Source organism: Podarcis filfolensis, assembly GCF_964270895.1.
Source record: "Podarcis filfolensis genome assembly, chromosome: 4".
Classification (NCBI taxonomy): domain Eukaryota; kingdom Metazoa; phylum Chordata; class Lepidosauria; order Squamata; family Lacertidae; genus Podarcis; species Podarcis filfolensis.
Genome location: NC_139607.1, coordinates 72,570,006 through 72,585,782, shown reverse-complemented (window position 1 = coordinate 72,585,782; position 15,777 = coordinate 72,570,006).

The following is a 15,777-nucleotide window of genomic DNA, read 5'->3' as shown; positions in this document are numbered from 1 at the left end:
ACTCTTGTAGAGCCCATAATCACCATGTACATTGCTCTTCTCCGAAGAAGCAACTCAGGGCTAATGCAATGAGGAATCTGGCTGCTTTTGCCAAATGTTCTCCCTGAGGTAATGCCAACACATTTCACAAAGTTACTAATACAGTGGCTGGCTTGATGCTTCAGGCGCTCCTGTTCAGGCTCGTGGTTGAGCCTGAGATCAAAACTGTCTACATTGCTAGCTGGGTATATACTTGCCACCTGAACCTGTCAATCTATAATTGCCATTGCCCATGCTGCAGTTCTTCTCGGAAGTGCTTTTTAATATGATTTAACTAGACTCTGCTTTTTAATATTTAAAGGAAACATTCTCTTCAGTTCTGTTTCCTAATGGATGCCATGGGGAGAGAACCCTTAAAAAGAATGCCGGCAATGAATACAATAAAAGTGTTAGATGTATTTGTAGACTGTTACTCATTTTCTTACTTATTACATTTTTATCCTACCTTTCCTCCAAGAAGCTAAAGGGGGCATACATGATTCTTTTATCTGCTTTTATCCTCACAACAACCCTGTGAGGTGGGTTAGGCTGAGAGACTATCTAGCTCAGGGTCACACATCGAGCTGCATAGGGATTCGAACCCTGGTCTCCCACGTCCTAGTAATACACTCTAACCACTACACCACAACGAACAGGTTGATTCCCACCTTGCAAAAGAAACCTATTTTACAAGAGAGAGGGAAAGTTTCAGTGCTCAGTTTCTCTGGTGTTGCTCCAATATCAGATCTCAGGATCTGTATTAGAGGCTGTTACATAGTTATCAGGCGGAATACCATATTTTAATTTATGTAAAACAGTTTAATGTGCCAAGTGCATTAATTCTACTTATATAATTATTATGGTGAAAGAGGTGGGAGCCCTGAATGAAATCCACAAGCCCCAGACCTCCTCACTGTTGTAATCAAAGCATGTCCACATAGCCTTGTAAAAATGTAGCAAACCTGTGGGTCTATGGAAAAGGTAACGGGGACGGGTCCCATCTGCCTCCCTCTGTAATTAAGGCATGGATAATTAATGCTTCTCAGCACTCACTAAAGTGTCACCATGGGAAATTGAATATTTGTGACTGGGGAGTAGGACTTAGCCAATCAGAGGCTTGGAATGTCAGCGGAGGCTTGAGCAACAGCATCTCTGTTTTTGAAAACTAAGCAGTATCAAAAATTAAACACAACAAAGTAAACCTCAGTCAGTATGTCAGGTGTCCTCCTGAGAAATTAGTGTCTGCTGCTAATAACAGTCAAGTCTATGCATATATAGGATAATCTCCCCCAAGGGGTTCATAAAGGCAGACTGCTCCTGCTCCTACCTGTTCTATTCAAACTGTTGTAATGCTCTGTCCTTGCACAGTGTAGGCCCAATACCAGAAGATTCCTTATTTCACCCTAGGCTTGAACCATGGCCTCACATCACATTAAAGCCATAGTTAAAAACGAACTATGGTTTACTGTGAGCAGGCAGCGTGCTGGTATAAGCTGCTGAAAAGTCTGCTCCTCTTTACCTGTTGCGTAGCTAAGAAACACGCCAGAATCTGGTTTCTCATGATGTCTGAACCTGGGCTTGTGGCATATTTATCTACAAGGAAAGAATGTAAGAGCATGCAAAGACTCTTGCTTGATGAGGTCAAAGGCCAATGTAGTCCAGCTTCCTGTTGTGAGTCGAGGACCCACCACCCGCTTAGAAATAAATAAGACACAAGGACACATGCATTTTAGGTTAATGGGCTAAAGAAGGCCACAACTTTATTGGTTACAGCATGTGAGTGGTATTGACTTAGGCATTGGATCAAACAATCTATACATGACTCCACCCAGCTCAGCGGGGAGTCATCCGAAGGTTAACAACCAGTGGGAGGAGCCTCTTGATGCAAATACAACTGGAAGCTTCCCCTGATGTCACCGGGGGTCATGCCATGGCCCTAGCCACCAGCAGGGCATCGGACAGGATCCATGACAGCCGGATTCCTTTAACGGAATACCCAACAAGGGGAGGGGTAGGTGATGGCCACAACCTGCCCTCCAACACACGACACATATTCAAATGCCTAACTGCCAATACCTGAAAAGTTGTGATGATTTGTTACAAGGTAGGTGAAAAACCATGAGGCTAGTGCCAATTTGCCAAATGGATAAAAATTCCTGCCAGGTTTCCTGGGCAACCAAGGCAACCAACCAAAGTCCATAGCAAGGTCAGAAGCATAGATATGACCTAAAGGGAGGGTGGGCGGGTGATCCAATGACTTCAGGGTGCAGAATGATGGGACGGAGCTGCCACGGCTGCTTGAATGCAGCTCACCCTATTGACTGGCCTACGGGCACAGCGCGGTAGCCGGGTAAAATGACACAGGGGGCCAAAAACAACCCCCTGCCGATGCAGGAACTGGCTCCCGCTCACAACTCCTCCCCCTCTGTTAGGAAGAGAGGCTTTCTCGCAATGGCTAACTAGATGCCTATGGGAAATTTGCAAGCAGGACCTACCTGAGTGCAACAGCACGCTCCTCACTTGTGATTCCCAGCAACTGATCTCAGAGGCATACTTCGTCTGAAAGTGGAGGTAGAAGATAGCCATCATGGCTAGTAGCCAGTTATAACATTATCCTCCATGAACTAATAAGTTTTGTTTTGGGCTGACTGTTCATGGTTTGCCTGGGGGAAATGAACCACGAGCCCAGATTTGGGTGACTCTTGCTTGCTTACTGGTAGCATGGCAGCAATACGAATGGGGAAGGAGTGGAGTGAGAACTTTTCAGCAACATGAACCAACACACTGTTCATTCACACTGAAGCAGTTTGTTTGCAGCTATGCTTTAATTTAACATGTGAACTGGGCTAATGAATAGAGCAATCTAAAATAATAAAAACTAACAAAGACAGGTGCAATTTATTAGACCAGCTGAAACAATTCACAGAGGCTAATAGAACAGTTAACCTGTGTCCAACTCTGGGCACCACAATTTAGGAAGGATGTTGACAAGCTGAAAAGAGGGCAACCAAGATGATTAAGGGTCTGGAAACCAAGCCTTAAAAGGAACAGTTGAACGAGTTGGGTATGTTTGGCCTGGAAAAGAAGAGATTGAGAGGAGATATGATAGTCATATTCCAATATCTCAAGGGCTATCCCACGGAAGAGGGAACAAGCTTGTTTTCTCCTGCTCTGGAGGGTGGGATTCGAATCAATGGCTTCAAGTTACAAGAAAGGAGATTCCAACTAAATATCAGGAAGAACTTTCTGTCAGTAAGAGTTGTTCAACAGGGGAACAGTCTCCCGCAGGAGGCTGTAGACTCTCCTTCCTTGGAGGTTTTTAAACAGAGATTGGATGGCCATCTGTCATGGATGCTTTAGCTGAGAGTCCTGCATTAATCGTTATTTGCAAATGTTTTATATGGCTTCTATGAACCCCCATGTAGATCTAAATCACCGTTTCCAGATTTGGGTGTTGTTTGTTTGTTTGTTTGTTTGTTTGTTTGTTTGTTTTACATTGTTTTACATTTTCTAGTGGCATTCTATGACATAATACTATGATATATAAGGGTCTGGTGACTTCTGTTCCAGTGTATCTGAAGAAGTGTGCATTCACACGAAAGCTCATACCAATAACAAACTTAGTTGGTCTCTAAGGTGCTACTGGTAGGATTTTTGATAATACTATGAATTACATTTCCCAAGGGAGTTTACAATAAGGCACGTGTGCACAGCCTCAACAATGTGCATATAGCAATGTTATGAACTAGGAACGGAGTCTCAGAAAATAGGCATTTTCCCCCAATACTTGCTGAGAAAGAGCATAATTAATTATTGAGTAAATTCTAAATAAAGCTGAGTGCAGTTCACCCATCATGCATTGTACAAAATGTCTGCTGTCTTAGTATCAACTGGGGAACCAGATTATGCCAATGAAATATATTACAATTCACTATAATTCATATTTGCTTGCTCACACAAACAGCTATGCTGTAAACTGAGACACTTTTCTAGTCAATTTTATTTCCGCTTCTACCATGCACGTATATGGATATGAAGATTAAGTCAAGTTAAATATTCCCTTTTCTGTATGCCTGGAGGTGTTTTGCCTTATTGGACCTTTTTTTGGGATAAAATAGGTTGGGACTGGCAAGTGTTAATGTTGGTGTTTGTGAGAAAATGGCTCTTGAAATTAAGATGAATAGTTCATTATCCCGGCCATTCTAAAGCCATTAGAGAAATGCAGAGAAACACAAAACATGGGACAGCATCTTTAACAATGCTGTGTGGCCTGTATTAACCCCTTCCTATCTCACTGCCCCTCTGGTTTAAATATGGTGGCAGCTAAAAACCCATACCAAATTTTTTTTGTTTTGTTTTGTTTTGTAATAAACCTAGTAATAAACCTTGCATTTTCTTGGAAACTGGCAGCAACATACCTGGTAAATTTGTGCAGTTTATCAGTTGCATCTGAATGATTTACATGGGATTGGGGGGAACCTAAATTTGAAGCAGGGAAATAGCTGGCAGGGGAAAGATTAAACCTCTCTGCTGTCAATAGCCCCATCCCAAAGCACCACTTCCCCCGCAAAAGGTTTTTGGACATATACCATACATGTGCTCACACATTATGTGTCATTAACTGCTAAGGATAAATTGGAGGCATAAAGGTTGTACCATGTAGATTGATTAGTCAACGACATGGAGTCTATCAGTGGTTGAAGGGCGCACCAAATTGAATCCCAGACCTGGGACAAACCCCAAACCTGCCTTCCCCATTGCTCTCCTGGTTCTCTGGAGACTAGCAGAGAAAGTGAATTAGGAACTGTGGGAGGGAGGAAACAGAGCGCGCTTGCTGTAGGTGGACCAGGTATCTTGCTACACACACACAAACCTGAAAGCAAACCCTTAATGAAGATTCTGTATTGCTTACATTTTGGAGCCCCCACCCTTCCCACCCCCAAGAAAGGGAGAGCAGAAAAATACTGCAGATCCAACAAGGTAATTTATGAAATCGATCTTAACATAATTACCTGAATGTCTCTGGAAGACAGAGCCAAGATGCTGTCAGATTGGTGTCGTGGGCCTGACCTTTCTTGGCTACCTACCCCAGGAATCATTGCCAGTTTTAATAAGCCTACTCTCACAACTATGAGCAAGACTAATTGAACAGTATGGCAGAGTTGTTTTTAATCTGTGAAGAACAGGCCTGTCCTTTACCTCCGCGGCTTCTCTAGCAACAAACTTCTGCCTTCATCAACGACGAGTAATGTGAACAAAAGGAGGAGGTGGATTCAGATGAACCTGCGCATCAGAGCGATGGATGGGTGACAGCCTTTGCACCAAGCCAATGCAAGTTGGTAGCTGATTATTTCTAAAATAAGATTTCATGTCTGGAAGATTTGCTGTGGTGGCTTGAGTGGAAGTTTGCTTCGATTACTTCTGCCATTCGGTCTGCTCTCTGCACACATCAATTCTAGCCAAATGAAAGTTCTAGATTGGATGCGAACTTTGCAAGAGGAAGGGCTTCTGAAAGCAACAAGGCGGATGCTTTGCATGCCTGTGATACCAATTCTGATTGAAATTTGTTTAAGGATTTCTAAACCACAAATCCCAGCAAATGTTTCTGAAGCAGTGTACAACAGAAATATAAAAAGAAAGAACATATATTGCAAAAATTACAAAATTCCATCTAGTATACAATATAAAATGGCTGAGTCACTTTTCAGGCTAAGTCCTCTTTGGAAGACAAGTTTTCAATTAAGCCAAAATGTTAGGTGCTTGTCTGAGATCAATATGAAGCTAATTCAGAAGAACAGGAGCTGCAATTAGTTGTTGTAAGGCATACCTATAGGGCATACAGAACTCTTAAGAATGACCCATCAAAGTAATGCAATTGTCGGAGAGGGGTTTATGGAGGAAGGCAGTTCCTCACATAACCTGGCCCAAGTTGTACAGGAGTTTAAATGCTAAAAGCAAAACCTTGAACTGAGCCCAGCAGCATATTGGCCGGCAGTTGACTTCTCTCAGCAGAGATGCTATATACTGTTGAGAGAGTGTCCCCCTCAGCAACCTGTCTGCTGGATTCTGTACCAGCTGCATATTCCAGACTATGCCCAAGGGAAGCCACACGCTGAATGCACTGCAGCAATCCTTAAGCAGCCAAGCTGTCCTGGTCAAGAATGGCTGCAGGTGCCATATGAGCAGAAGCTGGTAAATGCACTTGTAAGTCACTGAAGCAACCTGTGTTCAAAGAAGCAGAGAATGATCCAGGAGCAACTTCAAATGGCATACCTGCTTCATCAGGGGAATACAACCCCATCCCTAACAGGTAACTGGCCTATTTATTGGATACAGGAACCAGTTCCCCACAGAGCCCCCAACTTGCCAGCATTCAAATTCTGTTTATTCGCCCTCAACCAACAAAATGTGATTAGTCCTCTTATTCATCCCTCAGATTGTGTGGGTTATTTTTTCTAGACTACATCCTCTAGGGACCTCTGGCATTACTGTTTTTTGCTCCATGCAGCCCAGGTTTTAGTCCTCTCTTGTCTATAATATTTATTTTCATTTTGCATTTACAATATTTATTTACATACCACTTAATAGTGGAGATTCTCTAGGTTGTTTACAAGTAAAACAATTCAAACCGTAAGACGCAGAAATAAAACACAGACATGAAATCTAAAACAGAATAAAAGCAAGAGTAAAGCAGAGAATGACACGCAAAATACTGGACGATTATGAATAGTGCTGCTAATTTATTTGAGGTTTTGGACTAAATTGCATTCATTTTCATTAATCTTAGTTGTTAAGATTGTGGTATTCAAACTGAGATTACCAGAATGAGGGGCAGTGTTCATGTTTCATTCCACTGTGTTTTAGGAAAGCTAGTCTTTATCTCGCATGGAGATGGCTATCTAACAACATTTTCCATGTGCCTCCCTCTACATGTATTCCTCAACAGATGAAAAATTAACATAGAAAACTCGTGGATTTCACAAAATCTTTGCATGAATTTTGCAAAGTTACAGAAGTTGTTTGCAAAATTCTTGTGTGTGTGTGTGTGCGTGTGCGTGTGTGTATGAGAATGAATATGAGTTTGTGGGTGCAAGATACCCATTATTCCTGGATTTAGTGTTCAAAGCACATTCCCTCCTTCAAAGAATTTTGGCACAGTAGTTTAGTCCGCACAGAATTAGAATTCCCAGCAACTCCCTTTCTAATACTTTTATATTATTACTAAATTTTAAATATATTTCTTGCAACTTTTAACAACCACAGAGCCCAGAATTATTCAGGGGAGAATTTCTTTTTTTTTAAATGTGTTAAACAGCATGGTGTATATGTAGCTTTAGCCTCATGTTCAGCACAGAAAACAGGTACCCAGGAATACATTCCCGGGTAGCTGGTGCAATGAGACTATTGCTTCAAAATCCATTTTAAACCATTACAAACACACAGACTTCCAGTGTGAAAAACCACAGAATTTGTGGGTTGTTGGTGTGTGATCCATGGATCTTAATAAACTGATAGCATATTCTGCATCTGGATAACTGTATTGTGTACGACAAGCAAGTTTCCATAATGTAAGGTATAAATGTCTTTTAATGTTATTGGCTTTTTGGCTTATGACTGTTTGCATAGTAAAGATGAGGAAACACGAACAAAATAATATGTGGTTGATCAGAGTGAAAAATCTTAAAATTTGGGAGGGGTGGGCAATGTAGATAGTCAACAACTTCAATGAAGTATAATGATTCGACTTCTAAGTCTAGCTCTGGAAAGATACCTTGCAATCACTTATTCCATTTATACCATAGCACATTTTTTTAAAAATAAGTTTTAGAAATGACCATTCAAGGCAGAGGATGGCTAAACTTTATGATGATTCATTTCTGTAGCTTCTGACTGAAAGGGGAGCAGATAAGTCAATCAAAATTCACTCTACTTAGAAAAGAGAGAATATTTAAATGCTTAATACCTCTTAAATGTTCTGAACTTTGAGCTTCTGTGTGCATCAGAAGTATTTTCAAAGCTTTATCATCTTGCCAAAGTAGGAACTTTAATGGCTGTTACTTGAAAAATTTCTAGACAGTCCCCAAGGCTTAATTATGAAGGTCTTTAATATAGCAGCTGCTTTATACCCAGTCCATCTAGCTCACTGTTGTGCACTCTGTCTGGCAGTGGCTATCCAGGATTCCAGACTGCGATCTCTCCCAGCTCTACCTGGAGATGCCAGGGATTATTCCCAGGACCTTCTGCATTCAAATCAGATACTCCACCACTGAGCTATGGCCTTTTCATTTCAAAACTACATACGGCGTGGAGAAAATGGACAGATAAGTTTATCTCCCTCTCTCATAATCATGACACCTGGGGTAAGCCCAATCAAGCTGTATGGACAGAGAAAAGGAAGTCGTTATTTACACAGTGTATAAACTATGGAAAGGGACACGGGTGACGCTGTGGGTTAAACCACAGAGCATAGGACCTGCCGATTAGAAGGTCGCAGTTCGAATCCTCGTGACGGGGTGAGCTCCCATTGCTCGGTCCCTGCTCCTGCCAACCTAGCAGTTTGAAAGCACGTCAAAGTGCAAGTAGATAGATAGGTACCACTCCGGCGGGAAGGTAAACGGCGTTTCCGTGCGCTGCTCTGGTTCGCCAGAAGCGGCTTAGTCATGCTGGCCACATGACTGTACGCCGGCCCCCTCGGCCAATCAAGTGAGATGAGCACCGCAACCCCAGAGTCAGCCACGACTAGACCTAATGGTCAGGGGTCCCTTTACCTTTACCTATAAACTATGGAATTAACTTCTTCAAGAGGTAGAGAAGGCCACCAACTTTCTTTAAAAGGGGATTAGACATATTCATGGGCCTAACCGTCTGTAAGGATTACATTTCTTTCACTAGGAAAGCTTTCTGTCACAGATCAGGATGGGGGGGATACTATAACTAGTGTTGGGTCACAGGGAAAAATTGGGGATGCTGTTGGTATACCAACAAGCTGGAGTCCCTATAGATGCATGGGTCCTGGGTCTGGGAAATGGGTCAGTTGCTTGTTCTGGATAGGGTTGCGCTCCTTCTGAATAGATGTGCAGTTTGGGGGTGCTTTTTGATCACAAGATGCTCTCAGTGTGTAGGAGTGCCTTTTACTAGCTTCAGATGGTATGCCAACAGCTACGACCACACCTGGATAGAGACACCTTGGCAACAGCTGTTTGCACATCAGTAATCTCTAGACTTGAATTTTGTAATGTACTTTGCATGGAGCGCTGAATGATCTAGAAGCTGCAGCTAGCTTAAAACACCATTGCTAAATTGCTCTCTGGGGAAACTATTGACAATGGAACACCTACGTTGAAAACATTGCACAGGCTACCAATTTGCTACCAGGCTAGGTTTAAGGTTTTAGTGATGTATAAACCATCACATGGTTCCAGATCTGAGAAGCTGCCTCTTTCCCTATATCCCACGCCTGTTACTAAGATCTGCAGATGAATTTATGTTGATAATACCACACGCCTCTGCAGTGAAATATGCTGCTGTTCAAGCATGTACTTTCAGCACGGTGTCACTTGTTCTCTGAAACTCCCTTTAGAAGTGAAGCGAGCCTCATTGTTGTTGTTTTCTACATCTGTTGAAAACCTTCTTTTCCTCCCAAGTATTCCTTTCTAATTTAGTCTATTTTATTTCTGCAGTAAAAGGGTACTGATGTTTCTAATACTGCTTTATTATCATCAGTTTAATCATTTATATTTCATTTCTATATTCTGCGGGGGTGTTCCTTGATTATAAAGCAGTTTATAAATCTGAAATAAATGATGATAATAATAATGATAATGATAATAATAAACTGTAGAAATATTTATAAGTGGTCTTATGGAACACAGCCCACCCAAGGCAACTCATTGGATCAAATGCAATGCCTGTTTTCATGTTGCGCTTTAACGTGCCCTGGGACCCTGCAGTGATAAATAAATAAATAAATAGTCTTGTGCCCACTGTCAGAATCAGGTAATGAACGTACAATGGGAACACTACAGAATAGCTAGGGAAAGTGTGTTTACGCATTACCTGCCCTAGGATATCTGTTCCGAGCATAAGGCTTTATGAAATTCAAAGCATAGAAAGAAACTGTCACAAGCACCCAATAAGTCAGCAATTATCAGAATACATTCTAGCAACTTTTAGCTAGTAACAGCAGAAGTCAGCAGGTGAAGCATTAACACCACCTGTTAATTAAGATATAGAGTTAGTCTAGGTGAAAGGCTGGGAATGCTTGTGCCACAGTTGTGAATGTACCCAAAGAACATGTCTGAAGTCTGGTTACAGTCTTCTCAAGTCAGACAGGTTAGGGTCATAGCGCTTCTCACACATATACCAATGCTAAGAACGTAGCATCATTAGGAAATTTTATACAAAAGCTTCATTTAAAAAGTTGAGAGAATGTAAAATTGCAATTAAGAGTACAATCTGATTATTGATAGTAATCTGAAACATACCGGCTTGTTTAATAACAAAGCAAGAATAGCTCATCTCTTAAGAAAAGCTTCTAAGTGCCCCCACAAAGATGCTAATTTTATTAATTAGAAATGATTCATGAAGCTGCATGGCAGAAGTGATGTTTAGCATAGTTTCTAAAGCCTGAGCCATGCTTAGCAGCAATGTAAGCTTGACATTTTTACAAAATTTTTTCAAGTGGCCTTGAATGTATACAATGAATGTATGATGCCATCTTATACCCTTAGTCCATTTTGCCCGGTTTGGTCCACACTCCAAGGTTTCAGGAAGAGGGGCTTTTCCCAGTCCTGCTTCTGGAGATCCTTTTAACCAGAAATACAAGGAACTGTTATTTGGGATATTTCATGTGCCAAGTGTGTGTTCTAAGCATTGAACCATGATACCAGTAGGCGCAAGATAATAGCCTCTATGCTATCCTAATCGGATTGCTTGGCAACCCTGTAAATACCACTGAGATCTTGGTTAACAAGCAGTAAGAAAAAATAAGTATGTCAAGCGTCCCACCATGAGAAGTCTGAATTACCTTTTTAAAATGAGAAAGGACAAGTCTGAGCTGAAGTCCTGTAAAAGCCACCTTTTGCACATCTGCTTTAAGCAAACCAGCCATTCATTTCCTTCCTAAATGTATGAAGCGCTTTCATGTGTCTCCACAAACATCACTCACTCCATTCTGGGAGAGGGAAGAAAGAAGTGTAGCAAGCTTTATCCATACCAGCTTTAGGAGAGTTGACAAAAAAGGAAAAGCAGTCTGTGAAACACAAAACCATGGTGTACCTTTAAGAATTTGGGGATGGAATATTCAAGAGCCAATTAAATCAGCACACCGATCCACATTCAAAGCATCCTGATTCAGATAAACAACCCACTGAAAGAAGAGGCTGAATCGATAATGACAAAAATAAAAAAAAAGTTTTGTTTATTATTAAAAAATTTTGATAGTTGCAGTTAGCAAAAGACAGAAGTTTAGCACCTTCCCCACTTTCCAATTCAACATGGCAGTGTCCTTTTCTTTAATAGGAATTTATTTATCTGGGTTTTCAGATTAAAACTTTACAGTCAGATATCCAACATACAACATAAGAACAAGATTCTGCAGAATCTCTTGGACTTCCCTCCTCTCCTTTGTGGGTCCTACTGTTAATCATTTCCTCCTGCATCTTTTATAATGATTAAAATATTTTCTCTCTCCATTGCATCCAAAATTCACCATTAAACTACAAGTGATATTCCAAACCTACTAACAATTTTAGCTGTTTACAATTGTCTTTAAGGTAAGTTATAAATTTTCCCCATTCTTTATTAAACTGTTGGTCTTCCCGATTTCTGATTCTTCTGGTCATTTTAGCATAATCCATCAACTTGATCTGCCATTCTTCTCTGGTCAGCATGGCAGTATCCTTTCTTGGAGATGTAACAATATGTGATGGATCAGATTCCAATCACCTGCCTTAGAAAATGGTCACCACTGTAAGCTCTGGCAGAGAGGGGGGTGAGGGTCTAGATTCAGTCCTCCCATTCTTTCACACAAGGACTTAGTTTTTGCAAAGCTGATTATACTGCTGAGGGAACACACCCCAATCTTTCATGCATAGTAGCAGGACCATAGGCCACCAGTACATGCAAAGATCTCCAGATAAGGCCCCATGTGTTTCAATGCCTATGCTCTTCTATGCAACAGCCTTACCAGAAGTAATACAAAAATATGTACAAGTGTCTTACTGATGTTTCTCAATAATAATAATAATAATAATAATAATAATAATACACTTAAATACTCCACTCAATAAAAAAGCACGATTGAACTCAAGAAGATACAGAAGCCCAACATATGTTGGCACCCATGTCCTCTGTTATCATCAAAGCACTACCACACATTAACAATTGTGCAGCTACATTAATCAAGGCATGCACCTTGCCAGCCACAAATCAGGGAGGGAGAATGGAATCTGCAAGAGGATAATTGTTAAAAGCGTATTAAAAACCATGAAGATAGAACAGCTGTTGTTCTGGGGACTTTTTATCAAAACCATGGACTGAAACAGACAAGCCATAGTGCAGAGTAAGGGTTCTGAACTGTGCAAGTCTATGAAATACTGTGAGGATTGGTCCCACTTGCAAAACATTACCTGTGTGCCCAGCAAGCCAGAGGTCAAAGAGGTGCAAAGAGTCATTTTTTCTATGTTTCATCTTCTTCCCAGAGGCATTTTAAATAAAAGCCCAAATGGGCTGATATTAGCCGGTTATGAGGATGAAGTCAGAGCCCACAATGCACGCTGACATTTTAAACATGATTCATGTGACAGTTTATATTCTTTTCTTCAGCTCTAGTGCTCTTAGGATTCCTGAGAATTACAGACACAAGTCATGATGATAAACATAATGAATGGGTATCTCTAGAAATGTGATCTCCTCCTTTGTGTTCTGGTTCCTTTAACCCAGAGGTAGTCAAGGTAGTGCCTTGAGGATGTTGTTGGGATGCCAGCTCCATTCAGCATGGTCAGTGGTAGGGATGCTGGAAGTTGTAGTCCAACAACATCAGGCTGTCCTTGCTATAACTGGTTGGCTAATGGGGAAAAGATTCCAGAAGGTTTGGGCTTCAGATGACATGAGATTAATGGTAGCCAAAATATGGAGTTTGTTGCTTCATGGGTTCTTTTCTCCCTGTACTATTTATGTTTTTCTATAGACCAATTTTTAAGAACCAATGGATTACAAAAAATATCTTCAGAAAATAAATTAGTATTGAATCAGCAAATTACAGAACAAGAAATTGAAGGGGCCATTCAGAATATGCAACTGGGCAAATCTCCAGGACCGGATGGACTAACCTCCAAATACTACAGAACTTTGAAAGATCTCTTAATTCAACCATTAAAGGAGGTGTGTAATGAGATTTTGGAAGGGAAAAAGGCGCCTGAATCGTGGAAAGAAGCATACATCACATTGATACCCAAGACAGAAGCTGAAAAGACACAACTAAAGAACTACCGTCCCATCTCCCTTTTGAATGTGGATTACAAAATCTTTGCAGACATTTTAGCTAGCAGACTTAAAAAAGTATTAATGGAAGTAATACATAAGGACCAGGCAGGCTTTCTCCCAGGCAGACATTTGTCTGATAATACAAGGAATATAATTGACATTCTGGAGTTGTTGCAAAGGAATATTAACACGAAAGCAGTTTTAGTTTTTATTGATGCGGAGAAAGCCTTTGATAACATCTCTTGGAGTTTTATGAAGAAAAATTTGAAAGGGATGGGAGTAGGTCAGGGGTTCGAAAATGGTATAGGAGCAATATATTCAGAACAAAAAGCGAAATTGATTGTAAACAATGTGGTGACTGAAGATTTCAGGATAGAAAAAGGAACACGTCAGGGCTGCCCTATCTCTCCATTATTATTTATCTCGGTCCTGGAGGTGCTGCTAAACATGATAAGAGGGGACCGATTTGTAAAAGGTATTCAGGTCGGAGCCAAACAATATAAATTGAAAGCCTTTGCAGATGATTTGGTTCTAACTTTACAGGAGCCGGAATCCAGTATGAAAAGAGCTTTGGAATTGATTAAAGAATTTGGTCATGTGGCGGGATTTAGATTAAACAGGGTAAAAACTAAAGTATTAGAGAAGAATTTAACTCCAATGGAAAAGGATAGGTTTCAGAATGAAACAGGTTTAATGGTGGTTAAGAAAGTGAAATACCTAGGGATTAATATGACGGCGAAAAATTTGAATTTATTTAAAGAGAACTATGAGAAATGTTGGGCAGAAGTGAAAAAAGACTTAGAAATTTGGTCTAACTTGAAGCTTTCCTTGTTGGGTCGAATTGCAGCTATAAAAATGAATGTATTGCCTAAAATGCTATTTTTATTTCAATCCTTGCAAATTTTGGACAAGATGGATTGTTTCAAGAAGTGGCAGAGAGACATCTCTAGATTTGTCTGGCAGGGCAAGAAACCTAGAATTAAGTTTAAAATTTTAACTGATGTAAAAGAAAGAGGTGGATTTGCCCTGCCAGACCTTAAATTGTACTATGAATCAGCAGCATTCTGCTGGCTGAAAGACTGGCTGCTTCTTGAAAATACAGACATTTTGGATTTAGAAGGTTTTAATAATGTTTTTGGGTGGCATGCATATCTTTGGTACGACAAGGTTAAAGCTCATAAGGCATTCAAAAACCATATTGTCAGAAAATCTTTGTTTAATGTCTGGATAAGATATAAAGACCTGCTGGAAAGTAAAACCCCAAGGTGGTTGTCACCTATGGAAGCTAAGGCTCAGAAAAAGCTCAATATGGAGGCTAAATGGCCAAAATATTGGGAAATTTTGGAACAAGAAGGTGACAGATTGAAACTGCAGAGTTTTGAAAAATTAAAAGACAAAGTGCGAGATTGGCTTCATTATTATCAAATAAGAGAGGCCTATAATTTGGATAGAAAAATTGGCTTCCAGGTGGATAAATCGAAATTGGAAACAGAACTGTTAGAACCAAAAACTAAGATTTTGTCAAAGATGTATAACTTGCTGTTGAAATGGAACACGCAGGATGAAACGGTCAAATCAGCAATAATTAAATGGGCGCAGGATTTAGGTCATAATATTATGTTTGCTGATTGGGAGCAGTTGTGGACCACCGGTATGAAATTTACGGCATGTATTGCCTTAAAGGAGAATATTATGAAAATGATTTACAGGTGGTACATGACCCCAGTCAAGCTTGCTAAAATTTATCACCTGCCTGACAATAAATGTTGGAAATGTAAAGAAGCTGAGGGAACATTCTTTCACCTCTGGTGGACCTGCCCAAGAGTTAAGGCTTACTGGGAAATGATATATAATGAACTCAAGAAAGTACTTAAAAGTACCTTCCCTAAGAAACCAGCGGCCTTTCTCTTGGGCATAGTTGGCCAATGGGTGCCAAAGAAAGATAGAACATTCTTTATGTATGCAACAACAGCAGCAAGAATACTTCTAGCTAAATATTGGAAGACACAGGATCTACCCACCGTGGAGGAATGGCAGACGCAAGTGATAGACTACATGGAGATGGCTGAAATGACTGGCAGAATCCGTGACCAAGGAGAAGAATCGATGGAACAGGACTGGAAAAAGTTGAAGGACTATTTACAAAAATACTGTAAAATCTATGAGTGTCAATAGGATGTGGGAAGTAAAAGTAACAGGGTTTGTGTGACTTTGGCCAAAGGTGTGTGAAAAGAAGAATCTAAAAAAAAAAGGATAAGGGGTTACGAACAGAAC